Raw genomic sequence first — 13,280 nt, 5'->3', positions numbered from 1 at the left:
GGTTGGTCACCCTAGTGCTGCAAATGACCACCTAGCCTGCCCCCAGGTGCCAGAGCAGACCTGGTTCAGTCCAGCCCCACCCAGGAGGTGGTTTCGGAGGCCTACAAGTGTCCAGTCATCGCTGCTACAGGCTTCTTAGGCTACACCTTTTTGCACCATTGCTGACAGGGAGTCCTCTCCAGGGTGAGCTCTGGGAACCATGAGGACCTGATAGGGAGGGAGGACCCATCCACAAACGTCACAGACTCAGCTGCTCTCAGGAGTCTCCTCCATCAGCCCAGGGCAGCCCAGCCTTCCAAGGTAACCTTGAAGAGGAAGGGGCACTGTAGAGGATTTCCCCAAAGCTACTATATCCTAAAGAGTTCTGCTGGTAGGCACAAGAAGCCAGGTGGGACAACTCCAAAAGCCACCATAGTATAGACATCCCTAGATCTTACAGGAGCACTCATCCTGGGCCTTCCATGGTGGGTAGAGGGGACAGCAGTCTAGATAGAGGAATCAAGTGAGACCCATGCACACAGCCGGCCAGCCAGCCCTGTAAGTGACCCTGGCTATATCCCAGACCACAGTCATTAACCTATGATTTGGCCATGCATCTGGCAACCACAGCTTGCTGTGCTTCCTAGCAGAACTTTTGGGGCCTAGATGGTAATGACTGGCATACTCCCTGCACCACCCCTGCCCCAACGTCATTCACATGGCAGGATTCAGCTCTTTGCCAGTTCCTCTGTTAAAGGCATATACACATCAAGAACGTCTGCCTTTTGGATCTTCTAAGATCATTGTATTTAGAAATTTGGAAAGATCAGGGAAGTTGAGAATTATAGGTCTTTGTCAGAGCATTTTATGAAGTACTGAAGTTTATATTTTGACGATATAAAATTGGAATTACAATGGGCAATACAATAATAACATGGTATTTCCCAAGTAAAATATTTTCTAGAGCAGAAATTTTACTGTGTAATTATGGCATTTTAAACCCACCAGTTATGAGAATAGGGTATACTTTAGGATTTGCCCTTCATAAAATTATCAGAGACATTGATGGAAATGGTCTCAGATGGTGGTGCCCCATAAGAAATTACAATTATTTCTATTGTTATTTTGTTTTACTAAGCCGCCAGAAGGTCGGGAGCTTACCCTGCCTCTCTGAACCACAGTCAGTCTCCGCAAAGAATCATTCATTACCTGTAGATGTAAATTGGTCACAATAGAAAATCAATTAAAAGCAGCGTGACAAACTTGGCGTCTGTGCCAGCCATTGAGGAAGGGAGGGGCAGGCGGAATGTGCACTGGAGTAATCTCCCGATGTCCCTGGGCCCTTGGTACTAATGTAAGGAGATAAAAGCCACAGGAGATGAACCACAACAGGGAGAAGCTGGAGCAATTAAACTGTTTAATAAACGGCTTGGGATCAGCAAAATCTGGGAGTGCTGGAGTTAGGGACTAAAAGTGGTAATCACATGGACACTTGGGGCCTGTAAATCTTTTCCACTAAATTGAATTTATGTTAAAATATTCACTTTTCAGGAGATTCAAAATGTAAATTGGGATATTAGGACTTATAACTAGCAGCAATGCCTGAAAATTAAGACTCTTAAAAGATCCTCAAAATGTCAGTTTCAGGTGTGGAAAAACTGTATGCTAATGTCTACAGTAGAGAAATGGAACTAAAATTTACTGGGTATATACCAATGTGCCAGGCACTTTATGCATATTATTTCAAAGCTTGGTGTGTTTTGAATAGTTAGGGTGTGGTGAGGTATAACGATACTTTGTACATTTGGAGATAGATTTTGATTACCAGGGGTAAGATGCGGCCTCTGTTAAAATTTATTATCACCTTTTCTATCTATCTATCCATCTATATTTATATATAATTCCATCAATAACTTTGCTATAATATTTAACAGGTTTCCTTACTCAATCTGTTATTCATGATTCTGATTTTTTTTATTCTTCATTCACTTCCAGGGCTACTGTATTGCTCTTTCTGTTTTAATTTGCTTCCACTTACTAAGAAGCTTCAAATCTAACTCCACATTGGACCAAGGGTTTTATTTTTTTTTATTTTTTTCTTATATAAGATAATTTTTCCTCCTCGTTTAAATCCATTTATTTGAGCATTCCCCCACTTGCAGCTAAACAACCTAACCAACTCAAAAGGCATGTCTTTTTATAAAATTGAAGTGAATCACATACTTTGGGGATTCATATTTTTAGGAAACACTCTCATACAACTGAAAGCACCTGGAATCTTTTTTTTTTTTTTTTTTGCTTTATAACAAATTTAATCAGTTATACATATACATATGTTCCCATATCCCCTTGGACCAAGGGTTTTATACCATTACCTGTGATGTGGAATATTTTAAATATGATGTCCAAGGCAACAGTGCATGATACTTGAGGAAAAAGCAATGAAAGGTTATAGCTGCTGTCATTTGCCTAGAATTTAACAGTGATTGGCTCAAAAATTAGACATAGATTGAAATCATCTGAGAAGAGAACTTCTGAACAGTTTCATTCATTTCGTTATTTGATAGAGTGATCCCTGGGCCAGAAGGAGGACAGGACAGACGGGAGACAACAATTGAAAGACTTTGAAGACAGAGCTGGTGCTTGCAGAGGCCTGTCACTCCTGTGGTCACTGACAATTTCCCGCAACAAAAGGACTTCTGTGGCAAGGAGAGGATTAGTCTAAAGTTTAGAAAAGTCTCCAGGGAAGGTGGTTTCTTGGATAAAGTTGTCAACGAAAGGAGTCTTGCTTAAGACTCTTTGTTATGATTTCCTAGGGGGCGCTTCTTCCTTCACTAACTGGATTGTCAAAACACATTACCACCCCATCCCAGCCAGATTTTGGGAGTTTGGATTGAGCTGCTGGTTAGAATTAAATTTCAGGCTGTCTCCTTCTACTGAATCCTAATTGTCTGTGATGACAGCAAAAGTGATGAGTAATCTCAGCTCTGACTTGATGGCAGAGATACTGAATAGATAGATAAGAGCAAAGAGTTCCAAAGTTGTAATTCAAGTCCTGTTGCACCATGAGATACACATGCTTGTGTGCATACACATAAGCCTCAAATAAAATGAGAGATCTGTCTCGGCTAACATGTGTTTCATTTTCTACAATGGGTCCTTCTAAAAGAAGCCGGGGAAACTCAAATTACTTCATCTGGGGATGATCTACACAGGAAATGTAGTAGCCTAGAAACCAGAGACCGCTATATAGCCTTTAGAAGAACAAGGAGGAACTAATTAAGAGAGAATTTAAAAATAGTACTTATGCACTCAGAGTCGGAGATGGAAGGAGGAAAAATGTACACAGATAGTCCAAGGAAATCTACCTTATGGAGTATTTGATTTTAGTAAGGCATTTGACAAAGCCTGTCCAGATATACCTGAAAGATGAAACTGTGTGGGCTGGATGATGAGGCAGATATATGGGCTCAAAGAACAGTGGCCTTACTGGAGAAAGGCCAGCAGTGGTGTGGTACAAGTTTCAGCCCTAAGTCCTATTCTGGTCAAATGTTTTTATTATTAATCACTTGAATAAAACAAGAGAAGGCACACAATTTATTCATATAACTCATTAAAGTAAGTACTGTTATTACTCATTTATTACTTCCATTTTACAAAAGAGGAAACTGAGGCTCAGAGAAGTTAATTAACTCCTTTGTGGTAGTACAGCAGAGGTAAGTTACACACCTGAGGTCTGGCAGTCTCCAATGTCTATGATCTTTCCAGTAATCACATACCTATCAAATCTGTAGAATACACAACTCTTGAAGAGGCAGCTGATATTTAGCATTGGATCATGATTCAAAAGGCTGAGATCTTGCTAAAAGCTAATGTGTAGCATTTCACACCTATTAGAATGATAAATTCCAGAACACTGACAGTACCAAATGCTGCCAGGGATGTGGAGCAACAGGAACTCTCATTGTTGGTGGAAGTGCAAGATGGTACAGCCACTTTCGAAGACCGTGTGGCAGTTGCTTACAAAACTAAGCATACTCTTACCATAGATCCAGCAGTCATGCTCCTTTGTATTTACCCAAAGGAGTTGAAAAGTTATGTCTACACAAAAACCTGCACACAGATGTTAATAGCAGTTTTATTCATAATCGCCAAAACTTTAAAACAACCAAGATGTCCTTCTGTAGATAAGTGGATAAATAGACTGTGGTACATCCAGACAATAGAATATTATTCAACACTAAAAAGAAATGGAGCTATCAAGCCATGAAAAGACGTGGAGGAACCCTAAATGAATATTACTAAGTGAAAGAAGCCAATCTGAAAGTCACATACTACATCATTACAACTATTTGACATTCTGGAAAAGGCAAAACTATAGAGACAGTAAAAGATCGTGGCTGCTGGGGGAGGGAGGGAATGTTGAATAGATGGTGCACAGAGGATTTTCAGGACAGGGTAACTATGTACGATACTATAATGGTGGATACAGGTATACGTCATTCATCAAAAATTTGTCCAAACCCATGGAATACACAAGACCAAGAATGAATCCTAATGTAAAACGGACTTTGGATGATAATGATGAGTCAGTGTAGGTTCATACAGTGTAACAAACGTAGCACTCTGTGGAGGGCGGTGGTAATGGGGCAGGCTGTGCATGTGTGGGGGAGGGGTGTACGGGAGTTCTCTGTACCTTCTGCTGAATATTGCTGTGAACCTAAAATTGCTCTGAAAAATAAAGTCTATTAAAACCAAACCAAAAGAAAAAAAACCCAGAAGATAAAAAAAGCTGATGAGCAACAGCCAATACATTCCTATCAAATTTCATCTGGTTTAATTTCTTACACTTCGGGCTTAAAATGTCAACAAGTTAAGTAAGGCTTAGTGGAAGTTAGCACTTTTAAGTATAATATGAATTAATAGTATGTCTGGCTGCCCACAAAAGATAATGCTAATACTTGTGGGTGATATAAATGAAGGAATAAGAGGGTATCCCAGAGAAGGGAATTAGTCAGATCACATCTAAATTATTGTTAAATTTCACTCTACCCATCACACTTTAAAAGAAACATCATATTGAAGTAAATATTTATTGTGCATCTATTACTTTACAGATTTAATCCTGTTTAATCCTCTTAACAAGTAAGAGGTAGGTGTAATTATTCCCTGCCTTGCAGAGAAGAACACAGAACTTAATTTAAGCATCTAGGATTTGATGCTCAGACTCTGTCCCCAAAGTCTGGGCTGCATGCTTCAAGGAGGGCTGCTAGGAGAACAGAGGGTACAGAGACCAGGGCAGAAGAAGGAATACTCCAAAAAGGGAAAACCCAGGGCTAGAGAAATTCCCTTCAAGGAACTGAGGGTTCTCGTGGAGCAAAGGGGCTGGCTCTCTGCTGGGTGGCTGTAGAGCCGGGACAAATACGTACATTGAAAGCTCAGAGATGACATTTTTGATACAGCAGGAAGAGTTCTCCAAAAATTTCACCTGTCCACCAATGAAATGAGCTCCCACAGCAGTAGTGGACTTCCTTTGTGGCCCCAAAGAGATAGAAAGCTGTAGGAGGGATTCCCATATTGGAAATTAGAATAGCTGACCCCTAAGGTCCCATCTAATTCAAAGACGTCTAAAAAGGGCTTTTGAAGAGCTGTGGACCGACTATACTTGGAATTATAGTCAGATCCTATTGTTGTAAGAACAGGTAGGCTTGTTTTGGGGGTTTTTTTAAGGATTTTTTAAAAAGTAAAAATTGACAAAATTATTCTCTTTAATTATAATGGAAGATAAATCATGCTTGTGTTTCCTTCCTTTTCTCCTTTAATGAATGGATTTGCCTATTCAAAAACTTAATAAAAATTATGTATGAAACACCAAAACATTATTCTAATCTTCGTTTCTTCCTTGATTCTATCAAAGGAGCATTCCTGTTTGTGCATATTTTTTTCCTCCCATGTTTTTGTTGATTCCTTTGTATAGGCATATACCTGACTTTAAAAAACATGGGGCTTCCCTGGTGGCACAGTGGTTGAGAGTCCGCCTGCCGATGCAGGGGACACAGGTTCGTGCCCCGGTCTGGGAGGATCTCACATGCCGTGGAGCGGCTGGGCCCATGAGCCATGGCCACTGAGCCTGTGCGTCCGGAGCCTGTGCTCCGCAAACGGGAGATGCCACAGCAGTGAGAGGCCCGCGTACCGCAAAAAAACCCAAAAAACATGAGTTACTTTTGTTCAATTAGATGTATTAGTTATTTAATAATGCTTACTTTTTCAGTCACTAGTGCTACTCACCTAGTATTTCTGTCTCCCAGACTCCATAATTGGATGACACTTCCTGGCTCTCTGGTGGATGAATAGGGCTGTATGATTAGCGCTAGCCAATGAATTGTGAGTGGAAGTGACATGTATCACTTCTGAATCAAGCATTTATTTGATTGCCAGTGCAAGACCCTCCAGATCTCTCTTTATTTTTCCCTCTGTTACAGTGACCAGCAGCATTCAAGATGGTCCCAGAATGAAAGGATGTAGAACGGAGTCCCCAGATGATATATAATGAATATATAGTGAGAAAGAGAAATAAAACTTTGTTTTAATCCATTAATATTTGGAGATTATTTGTTACTGCAGTGTAACCTAGCCTATCCTGACTATTCTAGGTCACATAAAATATGTTGGTCACTGTCCAACACGGCAGTTACTACCTACATGTGACTATTTATATTTAAATTTAATCAAGATCAAATTTAGTTCCTCAGTCACACTAACCACACTTCAAGGCCTCCATAGCCACAGGGGGCTAGTGGCTACCATAACGTAAAATGCAGATATAGAACATTTCCATTATTGCAGAAAGTTTCGCTGAACAGTGCTGATATAGAGTGGTAGGATTTTTATGAGAGTTGGTAACGTTGTCTTCTAACATTTCTTGATATTTTAAGTGCACATCCAATACCACCTTGGAGTTATTCTCAAAAATTTTTGCCTTTTTATAATGAAATCTCTGGGAACATCCAATGGAAGTTACTTTCTGGAGGAAAATAAATTACTCTGAGCAGTTACATTTCTTAGAACCAAAGTGCTCAGACTTTCCTGAAGGTTACATTGACTGACACCTTTTTGTTACTCTCATGCCTTTCATAAATGAATTCCCAGAACAGTTTTATTTTAGTCCATCCTCTCTGAATCTATTCACATTTTCTACTTCTAACTCCTCTGCATCCCTAAGTAGGTTAATAGGCACCTGGTATAAGATCTGAGGTGCTGGGTAATGAATTCATCCAAGTTTATTGGCATTCTTGTAAACAATTGTTTCTTTTGTAAGAACTGTCATTGGATATTACAAGAAAAATCTTGCGGGAGCCCAAAACTGAACCAAGATATAAAATAATCTTTCCCATCTATTCATTAATTTAGTCCACAAACATCTGCAGTAGAAATATAAAAACGTTCCCCCAAGGATCCTATAGTCAACTGGGGCATTAGGTGGAAATAAATACAAGATCCAATGACATTTCAGTCCTCCCTGTCATAGAGGAGATGACAATTAATCTTTGTCTTCAAGTGAGAGTTTTCCAGGTGGGCAATTGGGGGGGGGTGTGGGGAGGAGGGTGAAAAGAAGATAGCCCTGTGTGTGGGAAGTAAAGAAAGGACAGGATGGTTTTGGGCTGTAAGAAATTGAAAACCCCCATTCAGTGGCTTAATCCATGAGGATATTAGGTCACATAAGAAATCTAGAAGTACCTGGCTCCAGGATTAATTAACTGATGGGTCAAAGACATCATCAACAACCCAGGTTCCTTCCGTCTTTCTTCACTGCATCTTCGGTGTCCTTCATTGCCTTAATTCTCAGGCTGGTTCCTATCATGGTCACAAGATGCTGCCACAGCCCCAGGCATCACATACAGGTATGACAATGTCCGGTAGAGGAAGAGGATGTCTCTTCCTGTGTTCTTATTTTTCAAAGAAAGCATACTTCTCTTCACATCTTACTGAACAGACGGTCACATATCCACTCCTAAACTGCCAGCAAGAGAAATTAGATGACTGCTTTAGAAGGGTCAGGATTTGCTACTGATCTGAAGTGGGGATCACTTTCCTGAGGGGCAAGTTCCTGAATAATCAGTTTTCTCTTAACTGGGGAAGAAGTGAGGAATGACTGTTGAACAGTTGACCAAAGAATCTGCCACGGCAACTGTCTGTGGGGTGTAGTGGTGCAGGGAGTGGTGGGAGATGAAGAATGGCTGTAAGGTTTCCAGTCTGTGGGCCTGGATGACTTGTTATATCATTTTTAGTCAAGCAATTAGTTCAGGAGAGGAGGCTATGTGCTCATTTCTGGACATCTTCAGTTGGAGGTGTGTATCAGACAATTGGAACTGCTGACCTGGGACTAGGAAATGAAGACTGGCTATATGGGGCATCACCTACATACATGTCACTGAAGTCCCAAAGATGTGATTCCCAAAGAACAGACTTTTTCTAAATCCTGTTATTGCTGGATTTCATGCTGTATAATTTATGGTTTACTGATTTACAGTGTTTATTGTTTTTCTCACCCCTACTAAAATGTAAGCTCCTTGAGGATAGGAAACTTTGTTTTATTCACTGATGTATTTCAAGCACCTTGAATAGTCCCTCGTACATAGTAGGCCCTTGATAAATATCTTTTGAGTGAATGAACTCCTCTGCCATTTGTTTCATTGCAACCCCACACTCCTTTACTCCCTTGACCTGATCTGGGTTTTTTTGTTTTTTTCATATATGACATACTGATGTTTTATATTTATTGTTTACAATTGACCCTTGAAAAACTCAGGGATTAGGGGCACTGACCCTCTGCACAGTCAAAAATTTGAAAATAACTTACAGTTGTTACTCTGTTGGTGGTTCCTCCACATCCATGGATTCAACCAACTGCAGATCTTGTAGTACTGTAGTATTTACTACCGAAAAAAAATCTGCATATAAGTGGACCCATGTTCAAACTCATGTTGTTCAAGGGTCAAGTGTAGTTGCTCTCTCCCCCTCCTAGAAAGTAAATCCCACAGGAGCAAATTTTAATGTTCTGTTCACTGATATATCACAAGCATCTAGAATTGTGCGTGACACATAATCGGCATTTAATAACCATTTGTGGAATACATAAATGAATGAACCAGTGAAGAATCAGAGATTGAAGGAAATGAGATTAAGAGTTCACGTTGGCCTGGAAGAGGATGAGAGACACGTATCCTCTGTGATCAGAAAAAAGAAAAGTACATGGGTAAAAGTTTAGAAAAGTTCTGAAGATTGCTCAGCGCTGAGCAGGGTCAAGATCCAGACTGCTTTTGGATCTGGCTCTGCACTAACTAGCTGTGTGACCTTGGGCAACTTACTTCACTTCTCTGTGCTCTCATTTCCTCCTTTGTAAAATGAGGATGATGATAATATCTGTGTCACAGAGTTGCTTGCGAGGATCAAATGATTTAATACATTTAAAGTATTTTGAATAGTGCCTGGAAGATAGTAAGCACCATGAACATCAGCTAACTTGTGGTGGTGGGTGATGTTTATGGAGGTGGTGGTCATGACGGATGTCGGTAGCCATCATAGGAGAGCGGAAGATAAATAGACCAGGAAAATGAAAGGTTCAGCGCCATGGGGTTCTAGCTAGCAAGGGGAGGCAGGAGGCCAGGAGGAAAATAAGAAACAAAGCAAAAGAGTAAAAGGGTTAGATTGGGGTTTAGAATGAAGTTGGGGAAGGAAAAGCCACAACACCTGGTGCTGGTGGTTTGTGGTTCTCCCTGGTGAGCCTGGCTAGTTAAAATTGCAGGCATTTTTATAATGAAGTGTACTCGGGTTTTATCAACCACCTGCTCTAATAAACATTCGGACATGAATATTAGTGCTTTAGAATTTGTTTCTCTCCAAATTCCAATTCCTGCAAACTTGCATGAAATATAATCATGGCACTGAATTTTTTGGTCCTTTCTGAGTTTTTTTTTTTTTGTCTTTATTTTAGTTTTGCAGGTGTTTCGTACTTTATTATGTTTAAACAATGTTTGAGGAGAGGTGCAGGGGATTTGAGGCAGGAAAAGGGCCAGGCTAATGGCACTAACAGAACCCACTACAATGGCCACCACAGGCCACACATCTCTGGAAAAGACAATTCCCCACAAGGGTGCCTGGGGAAGGCAGATAAAAGACCAAAGTTGGGTCATGTGACAGGTGTCACTTGAGTAACAGTACTGGGGCCAGAGATGAAAGCCCACTCCTTTGGGTCACATGACACAGCTTCATTACGCTCCCAGCAGGGGGTTAGAGAGTCTGGATGCCATTTTTACTTATTTATTTATTTGTGGGGTTTTTTCCCCTTATTCTGTGATAATGAGAAAATGTTTAAACTCCCATCTCTGTGTTTAAACATTTCTCCCTGCTGACAGCAGCGGGATACCCCTTGATCAGCTGTCAGATAGGAAAGTGCAATTTTTCTGGTAAGTAAACAGCATGTTAGCTGGTTGGAAATAATTTTCTGTTTATTGGTAGCTGTTTGTGCAGGAGTGATGGAGCTCTGTGACAGCACTTGTCAAATGAGGAATAAGAAACAAGTTTGGAAATACCTTTAAGGACAGAGCTCTGACAATAGGGCCTTACTATTTTTTTGATAGAATGTACTCTAAAAAAGTTAAATTCAAATGAGCAAAAAAAAAAAAAAAAACTTTTCCAGTGTTACCAGCTCCTGGAGATCCTTCTGGCAAAACTGACACCAAGTCAAAGGCATGGAACGCTGGAGTTGGAAGGGTACTTGGCAGTTACTAAATCCAACCCACTGGGGAAACTGAGGCTCAGCAAAATGCCTTGGATTCTTCTCACAAATAAGCGGAAAACGTAATCATTACCAATATAATAGAGAAATAGAGGTTATTTTTGCTTTTCAAATTCATGTGTGAAGATAAATGGGAAAAACTGGGGGAGGCAGTTTTAACTTTTGACCTATGTATACTTAACGACCAGGTTTAATGTATCATGTGGATCTCTTATTTTTTTTTTTGCAGAGCGGCTACAAAGATATCACCACCATCTTTTATTGATTAACCATATCAGAAAAAAATGGCAGCAATAGAAGTAATATATTGATATATTCTCAAGCTATATACAGTCAACAGTTCATGTCTATCTTGAGTTAGGCTAAATCCGAGGTCCTGATCTGTTCCCGAATTTGCCTCACTTCTTCCAGATAGCTAGAGAAGTAGTCCCAGCTGCTGACTAGGTGCCTTCACTTAGATCTTTCCAGCAAATATGTCTAGTCCTACATGTCCGAAATCTTCTCCCCCCACATCATAAACAGAGCAAAATGTCTTCTCCATTTCCATTTTGATTAATGGCGTTGCATTGTCATTCACCCCTTTGCCAGATCCCCCTCTCCCTGCCTCCAAGATACCTCCCAGCCCATTTTCTCCTCTCCATCCCACTGCCTGGCCACAGACCTGTGGTTCTCAAAGTGGGGTCCCTGCACCAGCAGTATCAGCACCGCCTGGGAAATGGTGAGAAATGCACATTCTCCGGCCCCGCCCCAGACCTCCCAAATCAGAAGCTGGCTGCTGGGGCCCAGCAAGTTAACAAGGCTTCCAGGTGATCCTGATGCACTGAAGTTCAAGAACCACTGCCCTGGAGGGGTTCTCCAGGCCTCCAGTAGTCCCCTAACTGGCCTCCCAGTCACCAACTTCTTTCTTCTCTGGAGTTTTCTCCACACCAGTTGTTCTCAACCTTGGCTGCACGTCGGAATCACCTGGAGCGTTTTCTTTTAAATACCAAATGTCTGAGTCCTGCTCCCAGGAACTCTTATTTAATTGATCTGGTGTACAGCATCAGGCATCAGGATTTTTTAAAGTTCCCCATGTTATTCTGATGTGTAGCCGGGACTGCTAATCACTGCTCTGCACTGAAGCAAATCAGATGATGTCACCATCCCCCCTAGAAAAGACTTCATCAGTCAAAAGAGAAATTCTGAACAGGACCCTTCAACATGGCCCCACTCGACCTCTTCATCTGGCTCCTCCATCCTCAAGGCTCATTCACTCTCTCTACACTCAGCCACCCAGAATTGCTCATCATTCCCCAAATGCAGCGTTCTGTTCGTATCACTAGGCTTTTGTACTTTCTGTTCCCTCTGCTAGGAGCATCCTTCTTCCTTTTGCCTGATAAATTCCCATCTGTCCTTCAAAACTCAGCTCAAAGGTCACCCTCCCTGACTGCTCCAGCCCTGAGTTAGTTTCTCTCTCCTCTGGGATCAGAGTCCTCTGTTGCTTTTACATGAGAGTATTGGTCCATTTGGTATAATCATTAGTTGACACTTCTTTTTCTCCTTTGCTAAAACTGTCTGCACCAGGAGCAGGTCAGAAGAATACTTAGCTTTTAAATTTTACTGACACTGAGAAGATGCTCAATGAACATTGTTTAAGTGAATAAATTGAAAATAAAATCAACCACACTTGCTGCCTTTCACTGAGATGGAATCATGGTGTCCTTTGGCTTTTCTTTCCAGAAACAGTAAAGCTCATGTAGCTCCTATTAAAATGTGGACAAGGAGTTAACCAGACCTAAATATTTGACCTTTGTTTTCTAATCTTTAAAATAGCGTCAATAATACGGACTTTGTAGAATGAACATGAGGACTCATTGTACAACACCCAGCAGAGTGCTTGACGCAGAGCAGGCACGAAATAAGTTAAAGTTTTTATTATCATAATAGGTAAAACTAACTGAAAACAAAGAAAGTCAAACTGAGCAGCACATCTGTTTACACATCTGTCTCCCCCTTCAGAGCGTGAGCTCTTGACAGGCAGAAACTGTCTTATTTATCTGCGTGTTCCCTGGGGCTGGGAGCCCAGTAGGCATTCATTAATTAATTCAGTCCCTCACTCAACAGCATTTATTAAGCTAATGAATGAAATAACTAGTATTTGGATTCGAATGATGGCGTGCTGTGTGGCGGCACAGAAGGACTCACACATTTGCCCATCTTACAAAACAGAATCACAGTCTTGGCAGCTGGAAGGTATCTTAGAGATCACCTTAAAGCTCCTTATTTACAGATAAAGAAATGGAAATAACCCCACAGGAAAGCCATTTTAATTTCAATATTTAACAAAGACTTTCTGAGTTACAAATTGATGCTGACCAAGTAGGAATACAAGTCCATGTTTGTAAAAGTTGGCCCCATCAGTGACTTGTCGAGTAAGCACTATAACTAGGACAGCACCTGACTTACCACGAGATGAGAAGCTGGCAGGTGGAAAAGAATTTCAGGGAAAAAAAAAAGATCATGG

The sequence above is a fragment of the Mesoplodon mirus genome, assembly GCF_964341445.2.
Source record: "Mesoplodon mirus genome assembly, chromosome: 8".
Taxonomy (NCBI): domain Eukaryota; kingdom Metazoa; phylum Chordata; class Mammalia; order Artiodactyla; family Ziphiidae; genus Mesoplodon; species Mesoplodon mirus.
This window is presented reverse-complemented; position numbering follows the sequence as displayed.